This window comes from Eschscholzia californica, unplaced genomic scaffold (assembly GCF_041429995.1).
Source record: "Eschscholzia californica isolate CP2 unplaced genomic scaffold, dmEscCali1.0.p SCAF_1, whole genome shotgun sequence".
Lineage (NCBI taxonomy): Eukaryota > Viridiplantae > Streptophyta > Magnoliopsida > Ranunculales > Papaveraceae > Eschscholzia > Eschscholzia californica.
This window is the reverse complement of record NW_028238198.1, coordinates 79811995-79825390: the sequence shown is the minus strand read 5'-3', so window position 1 is coordinate 79825390 and position 13396 is coordinate 79811995.

The following is a 13396-nucleotide window of genomic DNA, read 5'->3' as shown; positions in this document are numbered from 1 at the left end:
CATGACGAAAACTTTAACGAATCGGGTCTACTTAAAATCCAAATTATTCACATGTAGAATGGAAGAGGGTTCTTCTAGTCAGGAATATGTGAATAGGTTTGACAGGATTATCTCAGATTTGAAGGATATTGATGTTAAGGTTGAGGATGAGGACCAAGCCCTCATATTGTTACTTTCATTGCCTAAATCCTATGAGAACCTTGTTCAAACTTTGATGCTTGTTGGTGATAGTCTAAGCATGGAAGAGACGAGAAATTCGCTATTAGCGGATGACCTTCGTAAGGTTGCTACTAGCAGTATGGCGTCGGGTGGAGTAGACAAAGAACAAGCACAAGGGTTGTTTGTAACGAGGGGGAGGAGTAATGAAAGGGGAAAGGGAAAGGGCGGGAAATCTAGATCCAAATCTAGAGGCTCTTTCAAGAAAACGTGCTTTAGTTGTGGTGAGCTTGGCCACTTTAAAGCGGCTTGTCCAAAGAGAAAGTTGAAGCAAAAGAACGAAGGCTACAAGGAGAAACAAGAGATGCAAGAGGCGGGATATGTGTCAGAAGAGGCGGATGAATGTTTCTCGGTGACAGAGGTGTCTGAGAAAATCTTCGATAAGTGGATGCTTGATTCAGGGGCGTCACACCATATGTGTCCAAATAGGGAGTTGTTTACTACCTATAGGAGTATAGATGGTGGTACAGTTATACTGGGTGATGATAGTATATGTAAAACTGTGGGACTCGGAACAATACGTATCAAGATGCACGATGGAGTGGTGAGAACATTGACGGACGTAAGACACATACCCGATTTGCGGAAAAATCTAATTTCCCTTGGTGTGTTGGAGCGGAACGGCTGTAAGATAATTATAGAGAATGGCTCCATAAAAGTCGTTAAGGGTTCTTTGGTGGTAATGAGAGGTACTCGTTACGGTAATTTATACAAACTTTTGGGGACAACAATTACTGGAGATGTAGCAGTAGGAATCAGTGGAAGGGATCCAACGGCTAGTACGAGGCTTTGGCATATGCGCCTTGGGCATATGTCAGAAAAGGGTCTATCTCTGATGTGCGGGAAAGGCTTGTTGAAGGACATGAAGAAGCCTTGCATGGAGTTTTGTGAGCATTGTGTGTTCGGGAAGGCACACAGGGTGACGTTCTCTACAAGCAAGCACAGGAGCAAAGAGGTATTAGACTACGTACATACCGATGTCTGGGGACCGGCAAAGTTACCTTCCAAGGGTGGTTCCAGGTATTTTGTTACATTCGTTGATGATCATTCGAGATTTGTCTGGCTTTATTTTCTGAAGCATAAGAATGAGGTATTCAACACATTCCTGGTGTGGAAAGCAATGGTTGAGAACAAAACTGGTCGAAAGCTGAAGACGTTAAGATCGAATAATGGGACCGAGTACACGGATGGGGCATTCAAGGAGTTTTGTAATCAGGAAGGCATTGTGAGGCACTGGACAGTAGTAAACACACCTCAGCAGAATGGAGTCGCAGAGAGATTGAACCGTACACTACTTGAGAAGGCTAGATGTATGCGCTCCAATTCGGGATTAGGCGTAGAATGGTGGGCAGAATCTGTTGCTACAGCTTGTTATATTGTGAACAGGTCTCCACATTCTTCTTTAGATGGCGGCATACCTTACGAGGTGTGGTCAGGTGAACATGCAGATTACGGGAGACTTAAGGTTTTCGGTTGTACGGCCTATTACCATGTTAAAGGTAACAAACTTGACAATAGAGCAAAGAAGGCAATTTTCTTAGGATATGCTACAGGAGTCAAGGGTTATCGGCTATGGTGTACGGAAGACAAGAAGTTTGTAATCAGCAGAGATGTGGTGTTTGATGAGTCATCTATGGTAGCTATGGCGAAAGCTACGGTGCCTAGTTGTGGTGATGTTGGGTCTACTAAAGCTCAAGTAGTGGAAGTAGAAGCCGAAGACCAACGGGTTTCTAGGAATCATGATCAGGTGGAGCATCAGGATAAAACTCAGGATGAGGAAATTGATGAACCCGATCATGAGGAGGTTCAAGGGGAAGGTACACAAGTTTTACAACAACAACAGCAGGATGTTTCGGTACACACTAGGCCGAAACGGTTATATAAGCCGGTACAGAGGTTAGGGTCAGACAAACCTCTTAGGCATTACGGGCAGACAAATGTGGTTGAATATGCACTCTCGGTGGAAGACGACGAGCCGGTCACCTTCAAACAAGCTATTACCGCGGAGGAAAGAGAGAGTTGGTTGGTTGCTATGCAAGAAGAGATGGAGTCTCTTCACAAGAACCAGACATGGGAGGTTGTCCCATTGCCCGAAGGTAAGTCTGTTATTGGTTGTAAATGGGTGTACAAGAAGAAAGAGGATTCTTCCGAAATCAAGGGTACAAGGTATAAGGCAAGACTAGTGGCCAAGGGTTATGCACAGAAAGAAGGGGTCGACTACAATGAGATTTTCTCACCGGTCGTGAAACATACTTCTATTCGGGTGCTATTGAGTATTGTTGCTCACAGTGATCTTGAGCTGGAACAACTCGATGTTAAAACCGCCTTCTTGCACGGTGATTTGGAAGAAGAAATTTATATGGCTCAACCTGAGGGATACAAGGTTGAGGGTAAAGAAAATCAAGTATGTCGTTTGAGGAAGTCTCTTTATGGATTGAAACAATCCCCTCGCCAATGGTACAAACGATTTGATTTTTTCATGCTAAAGCATGGTTTTCGCAGAAGTGACTATGATTGTTGTGTATACATCAAGAAGCTTCGCGAAGGTGACTTTGTTTATCTCCTTTTGTATGTGGATGACATGCTTATTGCTTCTCGAAGCATGGTGGAGATAAATAAGTTGAAATCTCAACTCAGTCAAGAGTTTGAGATGAAAGACATGGGCGCTGCAAAGAAGATACTGGGAATGGAGATTAAGAGGGAGCGGTCAAGTAAGAAACTGTACTTGAATCAGAAAGGTTACATCGAACGAGTAGTTTCTCGGTTCGGGATGCAGAATGCGAAGGCGGTGTCAACACCTTTGGCACCACACTTCAGGCTCTCGGGAAAACAATCTCCCACTACTACGGTGGAGAAGGATCATATGGATCGTGTACCGTATGCTAGTGCAGTTGGCAATTTGATGTACGCTATGGTGTGTACTCATCCGGATATTTCACAAGCAGTCAGTGTGGTTAGTAGGTTTATGGCAAACCCGGGGAAGACACATTGGGAAGCTGTGAAGTGGGTCTTGAGGTACTTGAAGGGTACCGTTGATACGGGTTTGTGCTTTGGTGGAGACACACATCAGGTAAGCGGTTATGTTGACTCGGATTATGCTGGCGATCTAGATAGAAGACGATCTACTACTGGTTATGTATTTAAGGTACATGGTGCTCCAGTTAGTTGGCGATCGATGTTACAATCTACAATTGCGTTATCTACTACGGAGGCCGAGTATATGACTATGGCCGAGGGTGTGAAGGAAGCATTGTGGTTGTGGGGTCTTCTGGATGATCTAGGGATTAAGCAGGAGTGCGTGGATGTATGGTGTGATAGTCAAAGTGCGATCCACTTGGCGAAGAATCAGGTCCATCATGCTCGTACTAAGCATATCGATGTCAGGTATCACTTTGTACGAGATGTCATAGAGGAAGGTGATGTTTCTCTCATGAAGGTACACACAGATGAGAATCCCGCGGACATGTTGACTAAAGTGGTGACGTGTAGCAAGTTTCAGCATTGTCTGGAATTGCTACAAATCGGCTCGTGTTAAGTTGCCCGAAAGGGCGTAATGGCGACAAGGTAAACTTTATGTGAAGGATTGGTAGAACTACGGTAGGCTTGATCCTATAAAAGGGTACGTAGGCAGCCATGGTCATATGGTGCAGTCGGATGAAGTTACAAGAAGCAGATATATCTTACAAGGAGTATCCTGGTGTTCGTCCAAAATTTGAAGTATATCAAATTGTGTACGAGGTGGAGAATTGTAAGAGGCAGTTTCTAAAAATTGAAGAGGCAGTTTATAAAAATTGAAGAGGAGGTTTAAGAGCCAACAATAGGCAGTTTCCAAATTGGGATGGTTTTCAATTTTTTGGCTCAATAGGCAGTTTCCAATTTTTTGGCTTATAATATATATAAATAGGGGTTGAGTGCTTTGTAATCAACACACCAACACAAGCAACAACAACTCTTCTTTAGAGAGCTAGAGAGAGAGCAAGAGTGAGAGAAATTTTTCATAGTTTTTTGAGCGGTGTTAAATTTCTCGGTCGTCGAAGATTTAGTATAGAAGGTTATTACTATACGGTACCATCTTGGGACGAACTTGCGGGTTGTGTTAGTCGTCTTCATCTATCCTTCAATAAAGATTTCTTGTTCGCCCGAGGACGTAGGCTTTAAAGCCGAACCTCGTTAAATTCTGTTCGCATATTTGATTTTGACTTAGCTTTTCGATTAATCTTCATAATCGGATCAATTTCTAGGATAGGTTCGATAGCTTCCGCGACTTTTAGTTATAACATAGAGCTACGCTAATGAAACTTCTATTTAATCAAAAAAGTAATAATAATTTTGATGGATGAGTAAGACGTAGGAGTGAGCTATTGAAGATAAAAAAATCTTCAATAGAAGTTCATATTTCTTCTAAAACAGCAAAGACCTTTTATTTAGAAAAAGTCTTAGGATGAAAATGAAATGAAGATGAGGACGAATTCATCCCCAACAAATGAGCCTTTAATATCAACAACTCCCCAACTCATCACATTCAACAGAATCTTTCTAATCTCAATAAACACCTAACGAAATATCTCAGACATAAACTTAACTCACCTCTAAAAAAGGTTGTAGCATCGTGCAACAACTACACCATTAATGGAACCATCATCCTGGTCTTCTCTGTACACAAAATCAACACAAAAATATCAAAGAGAAAAAATTGAAGAAGGAAAAGCAAGTATACCACCTTCAATTAAATCAACTACTACAAACAATCGGGAAGGAAAACAAAGATAGATAAGTGCCGAGAAAAAAGATGAGAAACTACGAATCGGTTTAATTGATTATAAATAGACCAAGGAGAAACAAACGACAGACGGATAGAGATAGTGAAATTATTTGAGAGGATAAATAAGGAGAATATATTATAGGTGGTTACAAACATTTCCTCTTCACTAATTACTCTCACTCCCACGAATTTTTCCATGTTGTCAGGGTCGTGTGGTGGGGGGTGCGGGTCGTGCGCCCGCACAGGCTCCCCACCACATGGGGCCCTTATTATTATCTCACTTGTTGCAAACCCTAACTGTTAAATAAATTTTCAACTGCCATACAACCGTGGATAAGCAAGGGTGCTGGAAACCTATGATTCCTGGTTCAAAACCTTTTTAGCACAAGTTTTAATTTTTTTTTTCCTACTTCAATTTAGTAATAAAGGACTTTCAAATTACTAACAATGATAAATATCATGAATACAGTTGTGTTTGTAAAGATAAATTTTCGTTTTTGCTTTGCTAATTGAATAATTTTTCAAATAAAAATCGATAATTTTTACAACAAAAAATAAACAATATATGCAGATTTGATGATTTTCAGTTAATGAGTGTGTATTGTAAACATTCGAGAAAAAAGATGATTTTCTATTCTTTTTTCTTTAATATTGATAGCAGATCGAAAAATAACGAACAATCATTTCTAATAAGATTTTGTCCGCATGAAGAAGTTATATGAATTTAAAGTTAATAAAAAACTAAATAAAAGAGAAACTATTACACATTTTTTTCTTATAGTTAAATAATTCGGAGCTCTTCATTATTTACCATGTAGGAACATTTTTAGTTTACGGGTTTTTTGTGTGAAGGGCCCCTATTAGAACTTGGCACTGAGTCTCTAAAATCTCAGGCACGACCCTGCATGTTGTAAGGACATTTATAAATTTCCATAATGGTCTTTCAGTTAATTACACTAAAGTTAACTTAGCCTGTAATTTCTCACACAAACGAGGGTATTAAAACCTACAGGTAGTTTTGGTAAGTTACAAATTTGAATTTTAACGTATTGCAAAAGAGAAAATGAAGGAAGTTGAGGTTTGTAGTTTTAAAACTCAATTTCAGTTGTTGGATTGTAAAACCGTGGATGGAAATTCAACAGACCTGAATATCTCGAACATAAATCAACGGATGAGCTCAAAAAAGACTATTGTGTTGAAATTTAAATAGAAAACTAGAATAAAGATGTAAAACAACTTGTATATATCTACCCACTTCTCTTACTTATACAACTATATATGCTACTAGAGAGAGAAAGAAATTACAAGCCAAAGGTAATTGAGAGAGAAGAGATAATTTTCTTTGTACATGGGGTGATTCCTATTTATAGAGAATAAGTAAGGAGGTGGGAAAGATGAGACGGTCTATGAATTCTTATCCAAAGACGCCCATGCAAACCGCCGTGCAAATAACCTGTTAATGCCTTCCTCCCCAAGTATTAAATGTAATTGGTTGATATTAGAGGCAAGTATTATGCTCTAAGCACCCATGGCAATTATTCTCTTGGCAACCACCATAGATAACATAACACCATTCAATGGGCAACCAATATACATCACTCCCCCTTGGATGACCATTGCTCGAAGTAATTGCCCCATTAAAACCTTATCAAGAAAAACCCAATGGGACAAAAATCTGATGAAGGAAAAAGAGTACAATAGCATAGATGCTGAGTGGTGTTGGATACGCGAAATTCTGCCTAGTTAAAACCTTGCCAGAAAAACCCAATGGGACAAAAACTAGACGAAGGAAAAAGAGTACAGAGCGTAAATATCCAGTGCTAACGATGCAAAAATCTAGTCTAACTAAATTAGACATCTTGAAAAAAATATTATACCTTTCACCGGGCAGAGTAACGGCTTAACTGTTCGATATTTGACGTCGACAAACGGGCAGAGTAACGGCTAGTTTATTCGATTTGAAAGAACGAAGAAATAACGACCTCTCAGTTGGCTAGAGGCTCGTGCTGATAACGTTTTGAAATTTAAATAGAAAACTAGAATAAAGATATAAAACAACTTGTATATATCTACCCACTTCTCTTACTTATACAACTATATATGCTACTAGAGAGAGAAAGAAATTACAAGCCAAAGGTAATTGAGAGAGAAGAGATAATTTTCTTTGTACATGGGGTGATTCCTATTTATAGAGAATAAGTAAGGAGGTGGGAAAGATGAGACGGTCTATGAATTCTTATCCAAAGACGTCCATGCAAACCGCCATGCAAATAACCTGCTAATGCCTTCCTCCCCAAGTATTAAATGTAATTGGTTGATATTAGAGGCAAGTATTATGCTCTAAGCACTCATGGCAATTATTCTCTTGGCAACCACCATAGATAACATAACACCATTCAATGGGCAACCAATATACAACATATTGTGTTATATATAATAGATATTGCAAAAGAGAAAATGAAAGAAGTTAGGGTTAGTGGTTTTAAAACTCAATTTCAGTCGTTAGATTGTAAAACCGTGGATGGAAATCCGACATACCTGAATATCTCGAACATAAATTAACGAATGAGCTCAAAAAAGGCTATTGTGTTATGTACAATAGATATAAAGATCGTTTTTAAAAGGGTACACTCTCTATATGCTTAATATATTTTAATAAATTATTCTTAAAAAAAATTAGTTAAGCTGAAAAAATACACTATATATATTAAATTATATTTTAATAAATTATTTTTAAAAAAAATTATTATATGAAATAAAATTATTCTTAAATAAAATTATATTATATATTTTAATATATTAAAAAAATTTACGTAAGCTTAAACAGTACACTTTTTATATATATATATTAAAATATATTTTAATAAATTATTCTTAAAAAAATATTTACTTAAGTTGAAAAAGTACACTTATATATATATTAATAAATCTGTTTTTGAAAACCATGCTTTTTTAAGATATCGAGGATAACAGTTTTGCATTCTGTGCAGGGAATCCTACATCTATTATATGTGTATGTTGCCTTCACAGCTCTACTTGCTTACTTTAGACTCAGACTAACTTTGAGACCACTGGAACGAAGGTGTTCAATATCTAAAAAAAAAGATGAGAAGAACGGTAGTTTATAAACTTTGTCTATTATTTCATTTATTTTATGTTTACATTTATTTAATTACTGTTTTTATTATTTCATATTAGATTAACTTAGCTGTTGTTGTTAGATTGTATAGGTATAAAATTATATAACATTAAAATATAGCGTTTCAAAAATAGGTAATTCTGTCTATTATATCGTTTCTGATAAATTCTCTCTATATATATGGAGATAGTTTTAAAAAGTACACTCTCTTTATACTTAATTAATTTTAATAAACTATTCTTAAAATTTCTACGAAAGTTAAAAAGTACAACATATATAAGTAATTAATATATATATATATATATATGAAAGAAAAAGTACATTCTATCTATATTTAGTCTATTTTAATAAATTATATATATAAATAAATTATATATATATATATATTAATTTTTTATATATATATATATATACATAATATAATAAAACAGAACAAGAAAACGTAGACTGAGACAAATATTTGTTTTTCTAGTAAAGGATATTATTTAGAAGTCCTTCCTAAAATTTAAGATATAGTCCTTCTTAAATGATTTAAAAAAATTAACTGGGTCTTGCTTAGAAACAAAATAATTAATTTAAGAAAAAAGGAAAGAAAAGAAATCACAAGGGTTAAAAAGGAAATTAAAATCTCTCTCTCAATAAAATTGTGTCCTTAGAAATAAAATAACTAAATTTTTTTAAAAAAATTGTAAGGATTAAAAAAAAAAAGAAATTGAAATCTCCTCTCAATAAAATAATTAATTTAAGAAAAAAAAAATAAACAATTAAGTTTGAGGGTTCGAAGTGTATATACATGAATTGCTAGTTTTCATACCCAAAACTATAGTTGGAGGCACTCAAGCCGAAGCCTTCAAGATTGGTTACAATGGTAAGTGGTGGAACCATTGACGATATAATCCAATCCAGACTTTACGACGTGGGCCAGTGGATTTCTTGTCCAAACTTATTCGTGTGCTGAAATTACATTTCCAAAACTTATCTCTACAGGTGAGGTTATACAACTGTCCGCCTAGTGGACATGGGTTATACCTTCTTGTAGCATAATTAGCAGTTAGAAATTATCTTTGTTAGAACGACAAACATCCAATTTCAATCACCGATTCGCTAGATAGAAGACATACAGCAGATGCAGCCGTCAATGGATCTATCACCAATACCAATACATATTTCGGCTCTAAATCTATAACTTAACTCATCCCTTCTTTCTCTATTTTGATTTCCTTCATCAAAAACAAAAAAGATAATTTCTTTTTATTTTCTTCTTATCACATTCTCATGTCCACTAACTCTGGTATCCAACAACCTCGATCTACTTGTGATTTATAAATTCCTTTAACAAAATCTTTCTCTCTCTTTCTCTTTCAATATCTTTTTCTTACAATTTAGTTTCGAAATCTCAACCAAGTTGAATGAGTAAAGATAGTTATTTTTGTAGAAACCGGATCTGTTTTTTGTCAATTTGGGATGTCCAAATCAGGATCAGGACGGACCATTGAATTTAGACATAAAGTTTGTCAAAATCCGATTTCATATGAATGAGTTACCACTAATTTACTTGGGGAATATATAAGGATAACTACAACGTGTAGTTTTATTATTTGCACCATGCAAACCACGCATTGCGCACGCTTGTGGCGTATAGGGTGTTCGTGGGATCTAATGGTAGGCGTTCGTGGCGCTGGATCTAGATAGATCCGTTAAGATCTGATGGTCGAAATTAAACCTGAAACCCAACAATCAAATGTGATTGTTGGAAACATCCATTCGTCTATAGGCACCCTTACAAAGTGTTGCAAATACCCTTATAAATACCATGAGAACTCAGCAAACAAATAGATCAAATTTTTAGTATTTTCTGAGTATTCATTTTCAAGCATTAAAGCTTAAGGATTATTTTTCAGAAGTTCGTATTGCTTACAAAGTTCGTCAAACTATCATAACTAAGAGGTGTCATCTTTAACTTGATAGGTAATCCGTTTTATCCTGGGAGACATACACCATTAATGTTGGTACTAATATACATGGTGTAAATTGTCTTAAGAACAGAGTTATCCTCGACTAAGATATTTGTAACATTTAATTTTCATTTTAGTAATCACTGGTTTCATCTATTATAATTAGTTTAGAGAAGATAACTCTTTCTCTAATTTATCAGATTAGAAGACAACTGATGAGACATGAAATTGTCTCATCTGAATCTCTTAACACGGGTTAGTTAGTCTAGTTCGAGCAGTTACTCTGATGAATTGTGTGTTTCTTTTGTCTAGGTGTCTTTTACAGAATTGAACGAGGAAAACGGATAAAATCGGGACAAAGATACACTTGAGGGCATTTTGGTCATTTGGAGGTTAGGGTATCCTGGAAATCTTAGTACTCAAATGAAAACTAGAGTCCATGACGAGTCCGTAGGCAAAAACGGAAGTGGAATCGGAACTCGGATGAGAGAGTTAGCTTAAGTCAAAGTTCGGGTAAAAAAAAGGTCAACATAGAGTTCTCAATGGCACGTGCGGGTGCACAGAACAGAAGATACACGGTAGCGTCGTAGCAATGAGTGTGTGGTACACCTTCGTGGCCCCGCCCCCGACGACATACATATTGATTTTTAATGATTTCTACATTTTCCATAAGGTCAGTTTGATTATTGGTATATATGTTCGACCTCGAATTCTTGTAATCCCTAATGATGATTAATGACTTCACAACATTTCTGATAAGCAGTGGCGGACCCAGAAATTTTCTTTTGTGGGGGCACTTTTAATTATAAAAAAAAGCTTTAATTGTTCAAAAATCTCCACATGACAGTTCTATCAATTGATTTTGGTATCTTATACCTAAACTTTTCAACCAATTCGACTATTGTTAACTTGTGAGATGCATTAACTATAATCTCAATTAAAATAACTAGTCTTACATATATTCGAATTATATAAAAATTAATGTTTAAATTTTGTTAACCACATTGTACGTTCTTAGAGAAGTTAAGAACCGAGAAAGCGTATTAAGTTACAAAATAGTCAAAAATGTAATATATATATTGTTCAGAAGCCCTTCTCAAAATTTATATAAAACAGAAGGGAAAACGATGACTGGGACAAACATCCTTTTTTAATAAAGGATATTGTTCAGAAGCCCTTCTCAAAATTTAAAATATAGTCCTTCGTAGAAATAAAGTTACCTATTTAAAAAACAATAATCATTTCCTTCTTAAAAATAAAAATTCTAATTTAAGAAAAAAAAGAAACAAAATAAATTTCAAGGATTAAAAGAAGAAATTAAAATCTCTCTCTTAATAAAATAATAACTAATTTAAGAGAAAATAAACAAAATAATAATAACTAATAAAAATCTTTCTCTCAATAAAATAATAACTAATTAAAATCTCTCTCTCAAGTGTCCGTGCCCTAGTATATATATATATATATATATATATATATATATATATAATAAAATAAGAAGACATAATAATATGGAAAAAAATAGTTCTAAAAAAGTAAAAATGGAAATGAACCATTATCAAATTGATGGACCAAACGATAATTGGTTAAAAACTAGGGGGCAGAAACAAATTTATCTATACAAAACCAAAAACAAAAAAAAAAGTGATGGACGGGATTCGATCTCTGGCCTCCAAGATGAACAACACCTTCACGCACCAACACGCCAATAGCTTACATTCCTATATAAGAAGTTGACCTCTATTCAAATTTCAAAGTGATTAGGCCTGTGGGGGCACTTGCCCTTACGTGGGTCCGCCCCTGCCGATAAGGTCAAACATGAAGAAAATCACAGGTTATAAATTTGTTTAAGCATGATATACATGCATTAAATCATCCTTGGTCCCTCCCCCAACCCTCCGCTGATGTGGCGACATATCACTGGAGACTGGAGTATATTTCCTCACCATTCTCTCTTTAATTGCTCCACACTCAAGTGATATGTTGCCACATCAGCGGAAGGTTGAGTGAGGGATCAAAATAGAGGGATGAATAAAACTTCTCTTTCAATTAACTATTACTATTGTGCAGATTAGTCCCTACTCTTCCATGGAAGGAATACTCTACTGCAAACTTCATTTTGAGCAACTCTTCAACCAGACTGGTGATTTCACGGATTTGAATTACCCAATGGAGTCTTGGTCTTTTAGGGCATGAACCATCCACCTTTTTCCAATTTAAACAAAATTGGTTGCTATCTAGTCCAACCTAAGATCTTTTTGGTAAATAGTATTTCATTCAACTGAGTAGATAGGTAGATAATACAGATTCTTTCTACTTTCTCGAACAAAAAAAAATTTAAAGAGTGGAAGCATTGTCAAATCACAAAATGGTGCAATGTCAGTTGAAAATGTTATTTGGCCTGACAAAAAGTAATCCGAAGAACCCAACAAATTACTGACACCATGTGCAAATTTGATCTTGTCGGGACATTTGTGAAACTTTTTGTCGGACCAAGTAGCATTGATGATCTCAATTAGATAGACAAATTTTGTTGCAAGTTTTGGAGTCTTCTAACAAATGTAAGTTTATCACCGCCATTTTCCACACAATCGAAAAACATTGGCCCCCAATGGGTTAGGTTGATCCAAGTTGAAGTTACGCGAAAGAGATCCGGAGTTCGGAGCTAATAAAGTAATTTTGTCGCTAACATTAGCAAGCAACCGCTTGTATACTAGTCATACCATTAGACATGTTTCAAGTGTTCCCATGGAGGATGTTCTCTTGCAGCTTTTTCTTAAGCCTCTCTTGATGGCATTCTCTACTGCAAACCCCATTTTGGTCAGCTCTTCAAGGAAAAGGGAAGCTATAATCTTCTTGTTAAATCAGCTAGTAGGCGAAATGCAACTCCTGATCAGGCAGAAACAGAGCCTAAACTAGAACGCTAACAAGAATCCGAATCTAGACAAGAAACTCCTTTTATAGGCACATAAGCTTTTGGAGGCGAATCAGGCCTAAAATTTTGTTTGCTGAACTGATTTTGACATACTTTATTTAAAGTACTTATTCTGTAATATTTTGAATCATGTACGAGCATCGTAATACCATATACACAGTGTATAGTATAAACTTTCAACACTAAGGAAATAAGAAAGAAATCTTTTTAAAGAACAACTGCTAAAGGATAAGTGGCAAATAACATTGCAAAATCTAGAATAACAACAATTGTATTTTATAGACATCTTTTTTGTGTCATTTAAACAAGATGAAAATTCTATTTGGCCACTTTATGTCCCATGATTATGTTTCTTGTCTAGAATAACAACAATTGTATTTTAAAAAGAT